We start from the raw sequence: 17,841 nt of genomic DNA on the forward strand, positions 1-17,841 counted from the left end.
GGCTGAATGGGTTCCTTCTATGTCCTGGGAAAATATGAGCAAATCAGAATACCAGACAAGCAAAAGGACTGATTCTTTACAAAACACATTTAGCAACCACTTAATTTAATGTCAAATTTGGGGAGAATCAGTAATTGAGATTAATGTAGGATTAGTATCAATGGATGGCCGATGGTTAGCGCAAGAGGTGGTGGGCTGGAGGGCCTGTTTCTCTACTGTATCTCTCAATGATGGTGGAAGATTGCTTTTCGGCCTAGAGGCCTGTGACTAGTGGTGTGTCGCAGGGTTTGGTTCTAGGCCCATTTCTGTTTGACATCTATATCAATGGTTTGGATGGGCATGGTTAGTAAGTTTGCTGATGACACAAAAGTGGGTGGTATTGTAGATAGTGAAGATGGATGTCAAAAATTGCAACAAGATCTTGATCGGTTGGGCAGGTGGGCATTGCATTTTTGGAGCACTAACAAGGGCAGGAGCTACACAGTGAATGGTAGGCCTCTGGTGAGTATGGTAGAACAGAGGGATTTATGAGTACGGGTACATCGTTCGTTGAAAGAGGCATCACAGGTAGATGGGGTAGTCAAAAAGGCTTTTGGCACATTGGCCTTCATCAGTCACAGCATTGAGTATAAATGTTGGGAGGTCATGTTACAATTGTATAAGACGTTGGTGAGGCCACATTTAGAGTATTGTGGTCAATTTTGGGCACCATATTATAGGAAAGATGTTGTCAAGCTGGAAAGGGTACAAGGAAGATTTACGAGGATGTTGCCAGGACCATAGGGCCTGAACTATGGTGAGAGGTTGAGCAAGCTAGGACTCTATTCCTTGGAGTGCTGGAGGATGAGGGGTGATCTTATCGAGGTGTATAAAAAAATTGTGAGGAATAGATCAGGTAGACGCACAGCCTCTTGTCCAGAGTAGGGGAATCAAGAACCAGAGGACAAAGGTTTAAGGTGAGGGGGGAAAGATTTAATAAAAATCTGAGGGGTATCTTTTTCACAGAGGGTGGTTGGTGTATGGTATAAGCTGCCAGAGGAGGTAATTGAGGCAAGGACCAGCGCAATGTTTAAGAAACATTTAGACAGGCACATGGATAGGACAGGTTGAGAGGGATATAGGCCAATTGCAGATTGGTGGGACTAGTGTAGATGGGACATGTTGGCCGGAGTTGGTCCGGAGCAAGTTGGGCAAGTTGGTCCGGAGGGCCTGTTTACACGCTGTAAGTTACTATGACTCTATGAAAATGCTGTTGGTAGGACAATAATTTCATCCTCGGAAGTAGTAAGGCGACCATCCATTTATACTAACTCCAGAGTTTATTTACCCCAAATTCTCATTGTTTTTACCCCAAAATTATATTCACCCCAAATTTTCATTAACTCTAACTCGTCCCATATTCGACCAACGGCTCTTTATTGTCACATATGCACTGCACTGCACAATTCTTTTTGCTTATTTAGAGAAACATTCTCCCATTTGTCTGACAAATGGTAGCAATATAGTGGCTTCTCTTATTTCCTGATCAGTCTTATTGCCCTCAGCCTGGTTTGCAACCTCCTCTGTTGATCTTTACTCCAGCAAGCTGTGCCTTGTAATCTAAACACCTCCTTAATCTATTTGTTGCCTCTCCTAACATTGCCTGTAAGTTACCTTCACTATGCTGACCTATTTTCCCCTCCACATGTAAGCTCTCCATGTGGAGGGCTTCTCCACATGTAAGCTCTTGTTTTAAACCTATTGCAAATCCGCCCAATTTTATTACATTTTCCATGATTTATTATCTCACCCCACCCCCCCCCCCCCAGTTACATTTGAATGAATGAATGAATGAATGAATGAATGAATGAATGAATGAATGAATGAATGAATAAATGAATGAATGAATGAAAAGTCACATTGAAATTTGTTATTTTGCATACACAAGGTATGCAAAGAGTCGCCACATAAAGAGCACCAACAAAGTTACAAAGTATCCCGCTCCAAGTCCTCCTTTGTTCTCCCTCCTCCCCTCCCACCTCCCCCTCCCTCTCGATAGTACCCCCACACCAGGTCATCCTTTGTTCTCCTACCTCCCCCCCCTCACGGCCATCCCCCCACGCCGGGTCCTCCTTTGTTTAACGTTTAAGTTGCAAAGTATCTTAAAATGTTGTAGGGTAACCGAACTAACTTGCTTTAATTAATGAGCCCACTGTTTAACCTGACAAGGCAGGAACTCATACATAGTGAATAATCATAATAATCTCTATATAGTTGTCATGACAAATCATCGGTATGTTCATTTTCATGTTAATTAATTTGGCTGGAGTTTTTTTTATGTTTGAGTTCAGCCATTGTGTTTTCTATAAATGTTATGCATGAAATGGAAAGGTTAGGGCTTTGATTTATGTGAAGAACATGGTGATAAGGAAATGTTTAAAGGTCTCATAAATTTCCCGTTCCAAATATGAAGTTGTGTCAGAAATGTACTTGACTCAAAAAACATTTTTTTTAAATTCAGAATAGTTATAATTTCTGTGGGGTTCTTTCAGGTCTTCTCAGGATGGGGATTAGCCAGTTGATAGCCAAGAGATGTTTTGATTTTATGGTGAATTTCAACGTCCCACCTATTCCTTTTCTCCAGAGACGCTGCCTGACTCGCTGAGTTATTCCAGCATTTTGTATTTGCTGAATTTCAACCAGGATTCATGAACGCCACACCATCACAAGTCAACGACACCATGTAGCACTAAATCACAGAGATCAGAGTGTGGGACACAAGCAAATAAAGAATGTAAAGTTTCTGACAATTCTCATAACAATGATGTATTAACACATTGGGCTTCATGGCCAAGTTAAACGTCCATCAAGTCTCCCTTCAACCTCTGACATTCCAGAGAAAATCTTTAATAGCTGTGCGGCACGGTGGCGCAGTGATAGAGTTGATGCCTTAGACCACCAGAGACCTGGGTTCGATCCTGACTACGAGTGCTTATCTGTACGGAGTTTGTAAGTTCTCCCCCTGACCTGCGTGGTTTTTCTCTTGGAGCTCCGGTCTCCTCCACACTCCAAAGATGTATAGGTTTGTAGGTTAATTGGCTCGATATAATTGTAAATTGTCCCTAGTGTGTGCAGCATCTCTGGAAAAAGAAGGAATAGCTGACATTTCGGGTCGAGGCCCTTCATTAGACTGAGAGCCAGGGTCCTTGATTATGCTAGTGGCCTTGCCGAGGCAACGTAACAATGCTTCCTCTTCCATATATCTGTGCTGATATCTGAAGCTGATGTTCTCAGACTAAGTAGTGACTGGGCTCTGGCTCCTGTAGTTCTCAAAGGCCCAGATGTGCACTCACATCTGTATGACTCTGCCAACACAGTTGAAGATCTCAGTGGTTATAGAGCCACTGGGAACAACATAGGACAACACTGGATGGTTTTGCTTGGAGCTAGAAGGAGACTTGTAGTAGTTTAGTTTAGTTTGGTTTAGAGATACACCGTAGAAACAGGCCCTTCAAGCCACCAAGCCTGCCCTGCCCCTCGATCCATGCACACTAACACTATCCTACACACACAAGGGACAATTTACAATTTACAATTTTACCGAAGCCAATGAACCTACAAACCTGGAATGTGGGAGGAAACTGGACAATCCCGGAGAAAACCCACGCAGTTCACAGGGAGGACATACAAATTCCATACAGACAGCACCCGTGGTCTGGATTGAATCCGGGTCTCTGGCATCGTAAGGCCGCAACTCTACCGCTGCACCACTGTGTCGTAGTACTACAAGAAAGGGCTGTTCCTGTGCTGTACTCCTCTATATATAAACAAAATTGAAAAAATGCTATAGGCATAGCTTTGCTTCTGCTGTTTGGACCAATTTTCTATGTTTTATGTGCATATCCATAGCCCAATGTGCTCATATATATATATATATATATATATATATATATTCATACTGGTAACGATATATATATATATCAAGTTAACAGTATGAATATTGATTTATCTAACTTCAGGTAACCCTTGCATCCCCCATCTTAGTCGTTGTACCAGTTTCAAAATTGTCCTGGTGAGTTTCATTGTTAGTAACTCATTTTCACCTAGCTCACAGCTAACAATGGCCTGTTTCCTTTATCAGCGTTACTCTTTTGCATATCCTGCATTCATTTGTTCAATATCTCTCTACATCACCGTCTATATCTCTCGTTTCCATTTCCTCAGACTCTCAGTCTGAAGAAAGGCCTCAACCCAAAAACATCACCTATTTATTTTCTCCCTATGACCCGCTAAGTTACTCCAGCTTTTGTGTCAGTCTTCGGTTTAAACCAGCACCTGCAGTTCCTTCCTACACAGTATCTTAACACATTGGGCTGTGTATATAAAGCCAGTGTGTTAATACATCATTGTTATGAGACATGACAGAAACTCTACATTCTTGTGTCCCACAATCTGACATCTGTGATTCAGTATTACATAATGTTGTTGTCATGTGATAGTGTGGCATTCATGAATCCTGGTTGGAAATTCACCATGAGCACCATAAAATCAGAACAACTCTTGGGTATCAACTGGCCAAACCTTAAGATGGTTGTCCTATGGGGATTGTCTGCTTGATGATCATCTCCTCTCTCCTTCACAAGTTACCATTGAGTCTCACAAGTACCTGGCAGTGACCAGAAATATTTCCTTTGGCATTTAATGCGTTATCCAGTGTCCCACCCACACCATCCTGGGAATTAACTCGGGACTAAAGGTGTCCCTTTCGCTCAAAGGATGGTGGGTGAATGGAATGTGCTGCCAGAGGAGGTAGTTGAGGCTGAGACTATCCCAACCTTGAAGAAACAGTTAGACAGGTACATGGGTAGGACAGATTTGGAGGGATATGGGCCCAATGTGTGCAGGTGGGACTAGTGTAGATGTTGACCGGTGTGGGCAAGTTGGGCTGTAGGGCCTGTTTCCACGCTATGACTATGACCAGAAACTGACCTGGACCAGCAATCTAATGACTGTAGCTAAAGGGGTATGTTGGAGGCTGCGTGCTCTGCACTAAGGGACTCAAATGCAGACCTCTCACAAGCTTTCCACTGTCATAAGTTAAAGAAAAAGGCAGATAAACATACCCAACAACTTCACATGTACAATTAGCAGCAAAGCTATCTAACCCCATCTGCATCCTTATTTACTCACGAATTACAAGACAGATGCTCCTTTGATTTCCACCCGGACTTGGCTGATGCTGTGCCTGGCCAAATGGCAAATCAGGTGGAAGTGTGCAAGATGCCACTGCTGGCCCAGGTCCACACCAACGGTGGAAAGAAAGGAAGAACATATGAAATGAGAGGAGTGTGTAGGAAGGTACTGCAGATGCTGGTTTAAACCGAAGATAGACTCAAAATGCTGGAGTAACTCAGCGGGTGCAGCAGCATCTATGGAGCGAAGGAAATGGGTAACGTTTCGGGCCGAAACCCTTCTTCAGACATCATTCAAACCCTTGTGCCTGCTCAACTGAGATCAGGGCTAATGTTTTACCTCAGCACCTCAGTTCATTTAGTTTATTGTCACTTGCACTGAGGTACAGTGAAAAGCTTTTTTTGCAAGCCAACCAGCCTCCACTGATTTGCACACATTTTCTTTACTACCCTTAATTTCCTTAATATCCAACAATCTCTGGATTTATTTACTTCACGACTGAGCCTCCACAGCCATACCGGGTTGAAAATTCCAAAGATTCACCATCCCTTGTGTGAAGACATTTATTCTCATCGTAGTTCAGAGTGGCAAACCCCTTATTTTGAGATTATGGGGATTCATAACCCAGCTTCTTCAAGACAACAATCATATCAAACTCACTGTGAAAAAACACTCTGACTTTAGACATCAGACTTTAGACTTTAGACGTAGAGCACAGAAACAAGTCCTTTGTCCCACCGAGTCCATGACGATCACCCCATACACTAACACGATCCTACACACCAGCGACAATTTTACAATTTTACCGAAGTCAATTGAACCAAAACCCTGAACAACCAGTGTAAACTGTATCCCTCATTGTCCTGCTAAGCCCTGTAACAACTCTCTTTATTTAATTGAAAGGGCTTTCATGTTTCTATGGAACTTTAGCCCCAGTTTCTTTTTCCTCAGAGCAATTTCCCCCATTCTAAGAATCAATCTGTTAAACGTTAGTTGAACACGTTTTCTACTTGATTACATACAATTCTTCTTGCAACAAAAGCCAACCTCAGTTTTGTTCCTAATTGCCTGTTACGTTTGCATGTTAGCTTTTGGGGATTCACAATCCAGACTCTTCCAACCAACACCCATATCAAACTCACTATGTAAAAACACTCTGACTTAAGACTTTAGACTTCAGAGATACAGGCCAGGATGGTTCAGTTGCCTGATAACAGCTGGGAAGAAACTGTCCCTGAATCTGGATATTTTGCATACTGCCTACTTTAAAAATGTATCAAATTCAAGATCATGGTCATATTTGCAATCTATTATTAAATTTGGACCCTATCATTAAAAGGCTGCTGAGAATAATTAGCTTTCTGATTATACACTGAGTGCTGGAATACATTTGTTTGTTAATGAGCTGAGGAGAAGCATGGTAACATGCTCAGCTCAGATTCCAGGCTGTCAAGTAGGCATGCAGATTTTGACAACTGAAATGCCTTTAAAGTACATTAATGAAAAACCCACGCGGGTCACGGGAAGATCATACAAACTCCGCACCGACAGCACCCGTGCGTTTGGCACGGTGGAGCAGCGGTAGAGTTGCTGCCTTACAGCGCTTACATTACAGCACCAGAAACCCGGGTTTGATCCTGACTACAGGGTGCTGGCTGACTACCCGTTCGGAGTTTGTACGTTCTCCCCATGACCTTCGTGGGTTTTTTCCGAGATCTTCGGTTTCCTCCTACACTCCAAAAACGTACAGGTTAATTGGCTTGGTTTAAATGTAACAATTGCCCCTCGTGTGTGTAGGATAAGTTTTAATGTGCGGGGATCGCCGGTCGATGGGAACTCGGTGAGCTGAAGGGCCTGATTCCGCACTGTATCTCTAAACTAAGCACCCATAGTCGGGATCGAACCGGGGTCCCTGGCACATTCTCCAGTGGGTTTGCATCACAGTAACAAATGTTACAGGGCGCCGCATCAAGTTGCTGGTTTTATGCTTCACTAAATTCCCACAACATCCCAGAAACAGTCTGCATCAGTCTGAAGAAGGGTCTCGACCTGAAACGTCACCCATTCCTTCTCGCCAGAGATGTTGCCTGTCCCGCTGTGTTACTCCAGCATTTTGTGTCTATTCCAGAAGCAGGGTAATTTTAGAAAGCTACTGGTGTTTTTGTTATAGATGAATGCAAGGAAACAGCTTTTGATTCCTGTTGAAAACACTTTTGTGAAGATTTGAAACTTTTATATTTCCCACATTGATAAAGGCTTGTGTGAGATCTTGGAATAGAATGTCTATCCAGGTATCTGGTGCTGGGCTTGCAAATGATCTGATGTGGATGAGCTACAATAGCTCAATGGTTCAATGGTTCTTTATTATCAAGTGTACAGTGAAATTATGTAGGAAGGAACTGCAGATGCTGGTTTACACCGAAGATAGACACAAAATGCTGGAGTAACTCAGCGGGTCAGGTAGCATCTCTGGAGAAAAGATGACATTTCAAGTCGAGGCTAACGATATCCTACACACTAGGGGCAATTTACAGTTTGCAGACGCCGATCATCCTGCAAACTTGTACGTCTTCGGAGTGTGTGTGGGAGGAAACCGGAGCACCTGGAAGAAACCCACGCGGTCATAGGGAGGACGTACCAATACTGTACAGACAGCACCCGTAGTCAGGAACAAACCCGAGTCACAGGAGCTGTAATGGGCCTGTCCCACTTATGCGATTTTTTTCGGCCCGTCATAGTCGCAGCAGGTAGCCGAAAGGTTTCAGGCCCATAAGTCAGCAACTCAACTGCTGCACCACTGTACACCCCTGAATTATAGACGTTCAAAACTTTATTTCCAGGATGGAAATTGCAGACTGGAGAGCTGAGCTTTAAGGTAAAAGGGACAAAGTTTAAAGGAGATATACAGGGAAAACGTCTGAATAAGAATTTGATGGATGCCCCAAATGCATTGTCAAGAATGGTGGTGTTGGCAGATGTGATTGCGGCATTTAAGAGGTTTTTAGGAAGGCACACGGAGATCCAGCAAATGGAGCGACAACGATGAGATTGGCATCTTGTTTAGCATAGGGATTGTGAGCCAAAGGGACTATTCCTGTGCTTTACTTTCCTATGTTCTATATTTAGTGGATTCACCAATGAAGCTGTTTATTTTCCATAAATATATTTCAACTCAAATGAAATAAATAACTGGTGGTACACAAAAAAGCTGGAGAAACTCAGCGGGTGCAGCAGCATCTATGGAGCGAAGGAAAAAGGCAACGTTTCGGGCCGAAACCCTTCTTCAGACTGATCAGAGGTGGGGGGGGGGGGGCGGGGAGAAGAAAGGAAAAAGGAGGAGGAGCTCGAAGGCTGGGGGATGGGAGGAGACAGCAGGAGGGCTGAGGAAGGGGAGGAGACAGCAAGGACTAACAAAATTGGGAGAATTCAATGTTCATGCCCCCAGGATGCAGACTCCCCAAGCGGAATATGAGATGCTGTTCCTCCAATTTCCGGTGTTGCTCGCTCTGGCCATGAAGGAGAACCAGGACAGAGAGGTCGGATACGGAGTGGGAGGGGGAGTTGAAGTGTTGAGCCACCGGGAGGTCAGGTTGGTTATTGAAATAAATAACTACTGTGCTCAAGCATGTTGTCATGGCCTAGTAATGCAATCCTCTTCAACTACTTAATCCTCTTCAACTACTAAATCAAATCGGGTGGAGGTCATAGGGTCATAGTCATACAACAGGGGAAACAGGCCCTTCGGCCCAACTTATCCATGGTGACCAAAATGGCCCATCTAGGCCCATTTACCCACTTGGCCGATATCCTTCTAAACCTTTCAAATCCATGTACCTGTCCAAGTGTCTTTTAATAATTGCCAATAATAAACTGAGATACCAGAAACAACTAGGACTGTATCTGAACTTGGTATTGAATGGGAACATTGTTTGCTATACCTCCCCAAAGCTCAGCAGCAAACATCATAAATGCACTTTGCATATTTGATTTTCGTTCCCCAGGCAAATTTTATATTGAATTGTGGAATGTTGATCCAATGACCTCTATTATTGTGGTAATTAGGTTCTCACATCTTCTAAGCCAGCCACACAGGCCTGTCTCACAAGGCTTAAAGCTCACCCAACCATCACAGCAGGTTCGACCTCAGCCAAAGTTGAGAGAAAACATGAAAGAACTCTTGAGCACGAGGTAAGATTAGAAAGTGAGTTCAAATGTCAACAAATGAGTGCATTTTCTTTCATTCCTCAAATTGTTTTGAAAAGTGTGAAACGTAACTCTGTTGCCATTCAACGTTCATCTTGGCATTGAATGCTGGTTGTCAAGGGAACCTCTCAGGCGTTAACAGCTTATGAAAATGAGACCTACGACTCAATTGGAGTTATTCTTATTTATTCACAAGATGTGACGATCTTTGGCAGGAAACTTTAGTTTCGTTTAATTTAGCGAAACATTAGGTTAATTGGCTTCGGTAAAGAAAAAGTAAATTGTCCCTAGTGTGTAGGATAGTGCTAATGCAAGCGGTGATCGGTGTAAAATTATACATATAAAACTACAACTACATACACTAGGGACAATTTTACATTTATACCAATCCAATTAACCAACAAACCTGTACGTCTTTGGAGTGTGGGAGGAAACAGAAGATCTCGGAGGAAACCCACGCAGGTCACGGGGAGAACAGACAAGCACCCGTAGTCAGGATCGAACCAGGGTCTCTGCCGCTGTAAAGCTGTAACTCTACCACTTTATTGCCGATTTCTCTTTGCTCCTGTCCATCTAGTTGGTCAAAACATGGGGGGGGGACACAATTTCTTGGCCGTCCCATTCTCCTGCCTTCTCCCCATAACCCCTGACACCCTTAATAACCATTCATTCATATATCTGATATAACCTCTATAAGATTCATCCTTGTCCATTGCACTCTCATGCCTGGCTCTGGGTGTGTAGAGGATGGGGATAGTTATGGGGCAACCTCTTCCTATCAATTGTTTCATTGGTTGCACAATCCAAGAGTCCTCAGCATGATTTAAATGATCAATCACATCCCTTAGCTCAGGTCCCTGATGTTCTATTTTAGGTGCCGTTCCTTACACCTCAGTTTGCCAGCTTCCATTGCAAATAATTCCTGAATATCCCTCATAAATATTTAAATAAAGCCTTTATGGAGGAAAGTCTAGCGTATTATCTAGAGGGCGTCACGGTGGTGCAGCGGTAGAGTTGCTGCATTTCAGCGCTTGTAGCGCCAGAGACGCGGGTTCAATCCCGATCCCGGGTGCTGTCTGTACGGAGTTTGAACGTCCTCCTCATGACCGCGCGGGTTTTCTACGAGGTCCTCTGTTTCCTCCCGCACTCCTAAGGTATACAGGTTTGTAGGTTAATTGGCTTGGGTTTGTATACTTGGTGTGTATTATCCCTATTGTGTGTAGGGTAAGTGTTAATGTGCAGGGATCGCTGGTTGGTGCGGACACGGTGGGCCAAAGGGCCTGTTTCCGTGCTGTATTTCTAAGCTAAACTAAGCTATGACATGAAGAAATGGCAAAATGGCTCCCACTGACCCTGTTCTGAGAACCGCCTCTCAGCTTTGCTCTGCGCCTTGGTAGTTTAAAACTCGAATTTTCATACATTGAAATCCGTTTTCAGTGAGAATTATAGACAAGAATATTTTTGTATTTATGGACTTGTCAGATTGTGTTCAGCTCTTTCCGTTCGTTGGCTGTCACTGTTAGTATTCATGATTGATGCAGTTGGGAGAACATGTGCCTTTTTGATTTCTGCCTAGATCTTTCAAGAGATCCCATCGTATCAGTATTTATATCCCAGCACGAAAATAACAAGTTTATCTAGGCAATTATTTTATTTATCCTAAATTATGTCAAAGTTAATCGCAAAGTAACCAAACTTGCCCTCAAGTCATTTTGTGTCATTTAAGTTAGAACAATGTTGTGGCTGGCATTTGAAATGCTGAAGATCGACACAAAAAAGCTGGAGTTACTCAGCGGGACGGGCAGCATCTCTGCAGAGAAGGAATGGGTGACGTTTTGGGTCGAGACCCTTCTTCAGACTGGGTCGAGACCCAAAACATCACCCATTCCTTCTCTCCAGAGAGGCTGCTGAGTTACCCCAGCATTTTGTGTCTATCTTCGATTGAAACCAGCATCTGCAGTTCCATCCAACACATTGGAAATCCTGAACTCTTTGAAAGAAGAAAAGCAAAGGTGAGATTTTCCAAGACCGAAGCTGACAGATATTGTTAAACATTGTGTGAATGGGACCGAATCTTGAAACACGGTGGCGCAGCAGTAGAGTTGATGCCTTACGGCGCCAGAGACCCGGGTTGATCCTGACTACGGGTGCTGTCTGTATGGAGTTTGCATGTTCTCCCCGTGACCGCATGAGTTTCCCCCAGGTGCTCTGGTTTCGCCCACATTCCAAAGCCATGCAGGTTTGTAGGTTAATTGGTTTCAGTAAAAATAAATTGTAAATTGTCCCAAGTGTGTAGGGAAAGTGATAGTGCACGGGGATTGCTGGTCGGCATGGACTCGGTGGGCCGAAGGGCCTGTTTCTGCACTGTATCTCTAACTAAACTAAACTAAACTCTGAGGTATAAATCGAGTCAATGGAAGGGAGGTTGGTTTGTGTGATAGTCTGAGCGCATCCGCAATATTCTGCAATTTCTTGCGTTCTTGGATAGAGTTGTTCTCATACCAAGCTGCGATGCATTCCGATAAAATGCTTTATCAATGCAAAATGTCGCTTTGGTACCCGTGGCAATAATAAACTTAAACTGAAGCCAGTTTTGTATTTAATGAGAGTGATAAAACTCTTTAGCATTTTTCCAAGAACACTGCAGAATTGGTCACAGGTTTTCACTGATTCATACTCGACAATACTCAACTCCTTTTTGTACTCAGTGATCTTGAACAATTGCATTACACATGCTTGGCTGGTACTGCACACTGAAGTTACACTTATTTATATCTGAAAATGTAGATTTAAAGAAAGGTAAGAGTTTATTCTTTCCAACCCAACCAACATTGTGTCAATCAATATTTTTAATTGCCAGGTGCTCCAGTTCTTCCTCTGATATCGTTCAAGTTATTGATAAACATCATGAAGAGCGGTGACCTTTAACAGCGACTATGTAGAAACAAAGAACTGCAGATGCTGGATTATATCAAAGAAAGACACAAAGTGCTGGTATAACTCAGCTGGGCAGGCAGCACCTATAGATTAGTTTAGTTTAGAGATACAGCGTGGAAACAGGCCCTTCGGCCCACCGAGTCCATGATCCCACAGAGTAACGCTATCCTACACACACTAGGGACAATTTCCAATTTTACCAAAGCCAATTAGCCTACAAACATGTACATTTTCAGAGTGTGGGAGGAAACCGGAGCTCCCAGAGAAAACCCACACAGGTCACGGGGAGAACGTACAAACTCCGTACGGACAGCACTGGTAATCAGGATCATACCCGGGTCTCTGACGTTGTCAGGCAGCAATCCTACCGTAGCACCACCATTACCTATTATTTTCCACTGGAGATGCTGCCTGACACACAGTTACCCCAGCACGTTGTGTCGACCTTTAACAGCTATGGTTGCAGAATTCTGTTGGAGCCAGTCCTTGCACAGAATAACTACCCACATCCTCAAGCAATGCAAAGAGATTCACTCCAAAGCTTGAAGCAAATGCAAACTAGGCTTTCACCTTGAAGCATGCGTTAATCTTGTGCATTTTGAAAGCGCGCTTGATGCTAATGCACAACCAAACTCCCATTCCTTTAACAAACATACATTCTATGACAGATTTGATCTTCTGTTTTGACTATCAGTCACATTTTACAATGAATCAATTCAATGCAGGCACTAATCTTTATCATCTGTGAGGAAGCATAACGTTTTAAAAGCTGGTTAAAAGATGGCACGTTCTTTTGGAAGTTTTAAATAAAGATAACGCTCTGCCTAGAGCATCTAGATTGTCAGCAATTAGCTTCATTCTCAAAGAATCAGTTTAATCTGATCATAACAGACCTCAAAAAGAAGTTCTACTCTATTTCTTCATTGGTCTTAGACAAAGTGATGGGAATTCTATAGACTTTAGAGATACAGAGTGGAAACAAGCCCTTCGGCCCACTGAGTCCGCGTCGATCAGAGATCACCACTATACACTAGCACCACCCTACACACTGGGGGCAATTTACAATTTTTACCAAAGCCAATTAACCTACAAACCTGCACGTCTTTGGAATGTGGGTGGAAACCGGAGCACCCGGAGGAAACCCACGCGGTCACAGGGAGAAGGTCCGTTCAGGCAGCACCCGTAGTCAGGATTGAACCCGGGTCTCTGGCGATGTAAGGCAGCAACTCTACCACTGTGCCACCGTGCTGCCCGTTTTATCGCATACCTTCAATATGGGCAATCAAAAGGAAGTATAGCGAGGAACTGCAGATGCTGGGTTAAACAGAAGATAGGCATAAAAAGCTGGAGTAACTCAGCGGGACAGGCAGCATCTCTGGAGAGAAGGAATGGGTGCCGTTTCGGGTCAAGACCCTTCTTCAGTCTGAAGGGTCTTGACCCGAAACGTCACCCATTCCTTCTGTCTTCAATAGAAAGTATCACACATTGCAAATACTGCCTGCAATGACCTTAAACATATCATCTGAAGTAGGTACTTGTCTACTCTAAGACAAACTGATGCAAATATTCAGATGCGGCAGTAAGTTCAAATCCATTAATACCTATCTGTCAAAGTTTAGACAGCGACACTTATGTGAGAATTTTAGTTAGTAGGAACGTCTTTAGTCAGAGGGGGGTGAATCTGTGGAATTAATTGCCACAGAAGGCTGTGGAGACAAGTCAATGGATATTTTTAAGGCAGAGAATGATAGATTCAACATACTGAGAGCATAGACACAAAATGCTGGAGTAACTCAGCGGGTCAGGCAGCATCTCTGGAGAAAAATAATAGTGATGTTTTGGGTCGAGACCCTTCTTCAGACTGAGAGTCAAGGGAGAGGGAAACTAGAGGTATGAAAGAAGGTTTGCTACAGAAACTCTCAACTGCCTCCTCTGCTAACTCGTTCAATCTAGCCACCTTTTCATTCCTCTATCTCCCTCTCCCCTGACACTCAGTCTGAAGAAGGGCTGAACCCAAAACGTCATCTATTCATTTTCTCCAGAGATACTGTCTGTCCCGCTGAGTTACACCAGTAATTTGTGTCTATCTTCGGTACAAACCAGCATCTGCAGTTTCTTCCTACACATACTGATGCATAATTGTGCTTTTGATAAAACGATAGTACTGTGCACAAAATGTGTGTTCTGCTGCAGAATTTCTAGACTCTTACCATGTTCTTCTCTCCACAGATGCAACGTGACCTGCTGAGAATTTTAAGCACTTGACTTTGTACTCATAATGTCAATTTTATTAGTATTCAGGAATATTGATCATTCTGTTGCTATTATAAATGTAAAGCAAACAGAATTTCAGTCATGCCCTGCAGCAGTAATGTTAGTCAATGTGTGTTCAAGTCCTGTGAATACAAAATAAGCTTGAAAGTTAAAGCATAATTTCATTGTTTGTTGGGGCAATCTCACAATTAAATGGTATAAGGATGTGGTGGGGAGTGATTAAGTTCATCTTTGATCACAACCCAGGAATGTTTGGGTTAACATATGATGAGCATTTGACGGCACTGGGCCTGTACTCACTGAAGTTTAGAAGGATGAGGAGGATCTCATTGAAACGTTACCGAATAGTGAAAGGTCTGGATAGAGTGGGTGTGGAGAGGATATGGGAGAGTCTAGGATAAGAGGCCATAGCCTCAGAATAAAAGGACTAACCTTTCGAAAGGAGATTAGGAGGAATTTCTTTGGTCAGATGGTGGTGAATCGGTGGAATTCAATGCCACAAAAGGCTGTGGAGGCCAATGGATATTTTTAAGGCAGATGTAGATAGATTCTTGATTAGTATGGGTGTCAGGAGTTATGGGGAGAAGGCAGGAGAATGTGGTTGAGTGGGAAAGATAGAGCAGCTATGAATCAATGGCGGAGTAGGCTTGTAACTTATAACTTAAGAACTTATGAGCTCCTTGACTATCTTGCAATGTCAGGAACAAAATAATTCAATGGATCTTGAGTTGTGAAAGTATGCAGCATACTATTTTGGAAACAGACTGAGGAAGGAAATGTCATATTACACAATCTTGGTCAATCCTTGACTGTTCTTTGCACCATCAGATTTATGTAATTGGTGCAGTCAATGGCAAATGGCAACTATTGATGATGGAGGAAGCTAATGTAGTTAAATGGCAATCATTATTCTTTGGACAAAGGGAACTGCAGATGCCAAGCCTACGTTTGGTCTCACCGATGTAGAGCAGTTGACAGATGTCCCCGGGTATAGTGAAATTCATTGTTTTGCATACGATACACAAAGTATACAAAGTATAGAAACATAGAAACATAGAAAATAGGTGCAGGAGTAGGCTATTTGGCCCTTCGAGCCTGCACCGCCATTCAATATGATCATGGCTGATCATCCAACTCAGTATCCCATCCCTGCCTTCTCTCCATACCCCCTGATCCCTTTAGCCACAAGGGCCACATCTAACTCCCTCTTAAATATAGCCAATGAACTGGCCTCAATTACCTTCTGTGGCAGAGAATTCCACAGATTCACCACTCTATGTGTGAAAAATGATTTTCTCATCTCGGTCCTAAAAGACTTCCCTCTTATCCTTAAACTGTGACCCCTAGTTCTGGACTTCCCCAACATCGGGAATAATCTTCCTGCATCTAGCCTGTCCAACCCCTTAAGAATGTTGTAAGATCCCCCCTCAATCTTCTAAATGCTAGCGTGTACAAGCCGAGTCGCTACGTGTAGGGCTCCGACAAAGATACTAAAGTATTCATTATGGTCCTGATGGTCCCTCTTTATTCTCAACCCCCTTCTCCCTTCCCACATTCATTGTATCCCTCTTTGCCTTCTCCCCCCTCCTCCCCTCCCACCCTCATTGTATCCCTCTTTGCTCTCTCGGTGGCCCCCCCCGCCGGGTTCCTCCCGAAGCAATGCCTAAATGTTCTCCAGAGATGCTGCCTGATCCACTGAGTTACTCCAGCACTTTTATTTTCTCAGGATTATAGAAACATAGAAAATAGGTGCAGGAGGAGGCCATTCAGCCCTTCGAGCCAGCACCGCCATTCATTGTGATCATGGCTGATCGTCCCCTATCAATAACCCGTGCCTGCCTTCTCCCCATATCCCTTGACTCCACTAGCCCCTAGAGCTCTATCTAACTCTCTCTTAAATCCATCCAGTGATTTGGCCTTCACTGCCCTCTGTGGCAGTGAATTCCATAAATTCACAACTCTCTGGGTGCAAAAGTTTTTTCTCACCTCAGTCTTAAATGACCTCCCCTTTATTCTAAGACTGTGGCCCCTGGTTCTGGACTCGCCCAACATCGGGAACATTTGTCCTGCATCTAGCTTGTTCAGTCCTTTTATAATGTTATATGTTTCTATAAGATACCCCCTCATCCTTCTAAACTCCAGTGAATACAAGCCTAGTCTTTTCAATTTTTCCTCACATGACAGTCCCGCCATCCCAGGGATCAATCTTGTGAACCTACGCTGCACTGCCTCAATCACAAGGATGTCCTTCCTCAAATTAGGAGACCAAAACTGTACACAATACTCCAGATGTCGTCTCAGCAGAACCTATACTGAAATCCTCTTGTTATGAAGGCCAACATTCCATTAGCTTTATTCACTGCCTTCTGTACCTGCACGCCAATTTTCAGTGACCGGTGTAAATCATTAATATATATGGTATCTAGACTTTCAGAAAGCCTTTGATAAGGTCTCACACGGGAGACTGGTGACTAAAATTAGAGCACATGGTATTGGGGTAGGGTGTTGACGTGGATAGAAAATTGGTTGGCAGACCGGAAGCAAAGAGTAGGAGTGAACGGGTCCTTTTCAGAATGGCAGGCAATGGTGAGTGGAGTGCTGGGGCCGCAACTGTTTACCATATATATTAATGATTTGGAAGAGGGAATTTGGAGCAACACTAGCAAGTTTGCGGATGACACAAAGCTGGGTGGCAGTGTGAACTGTGAAGAGGATGTTAGGAGGTTGCAGGGTGACCTGGACAGGTTGAGTGAGTGGGCAGATGCGTGGCAGATGCAGTATAATATAGATAAATGTGAGGTTATCCACTTGGCAGCAAAAACAAGGGGGCAGATTATTACACCCCCTTTGTCTTATTTTCACACAAACTTCCTTATCTCTGTATCTCCCTCACCCCCACGACTCAGTCTGAAGAAGGATCTCGACCCGAAATATCACCCATTCCTTCTATCCAGAGATGCTGCCTGTCCCGTTGAGTTACTCCAGCATTTTCTGCCAACCCAATATTTGCAATTTTCTTTCAGAATTACTTTTCAACTCCAGATTGCGGAACTATTTCTAATACAATACAATGTACCAAATTTTGAAATGAATGAACCAAATTTTGCAATAAACCCTCTCCACGAGAATCATTAAGACATCTTTAGCAGCCAACTGAGCAATGCCCTCTGACTTAAGTGCCCAAAGTTGTCGAAAACCATGAATATTTCAGAAACTATTAACAACTGTTAAGAATTATGCAAATAATTCAACAAA

This window comes from Amblyraja radiata, chromosome 11 (genome assembly GCF_010909765.2).
Source record: "Amblyraja radiata isolate CabotCenter1 chromosome 11, sAmbRad1.1.pri, whole genome shotgun sequence".
NCBI lineage: Eukaryota > Metazoa > Chordata > Chondrichthyes > Rajiformes > Rajidae > Amblyraja > Amblyraja radiata.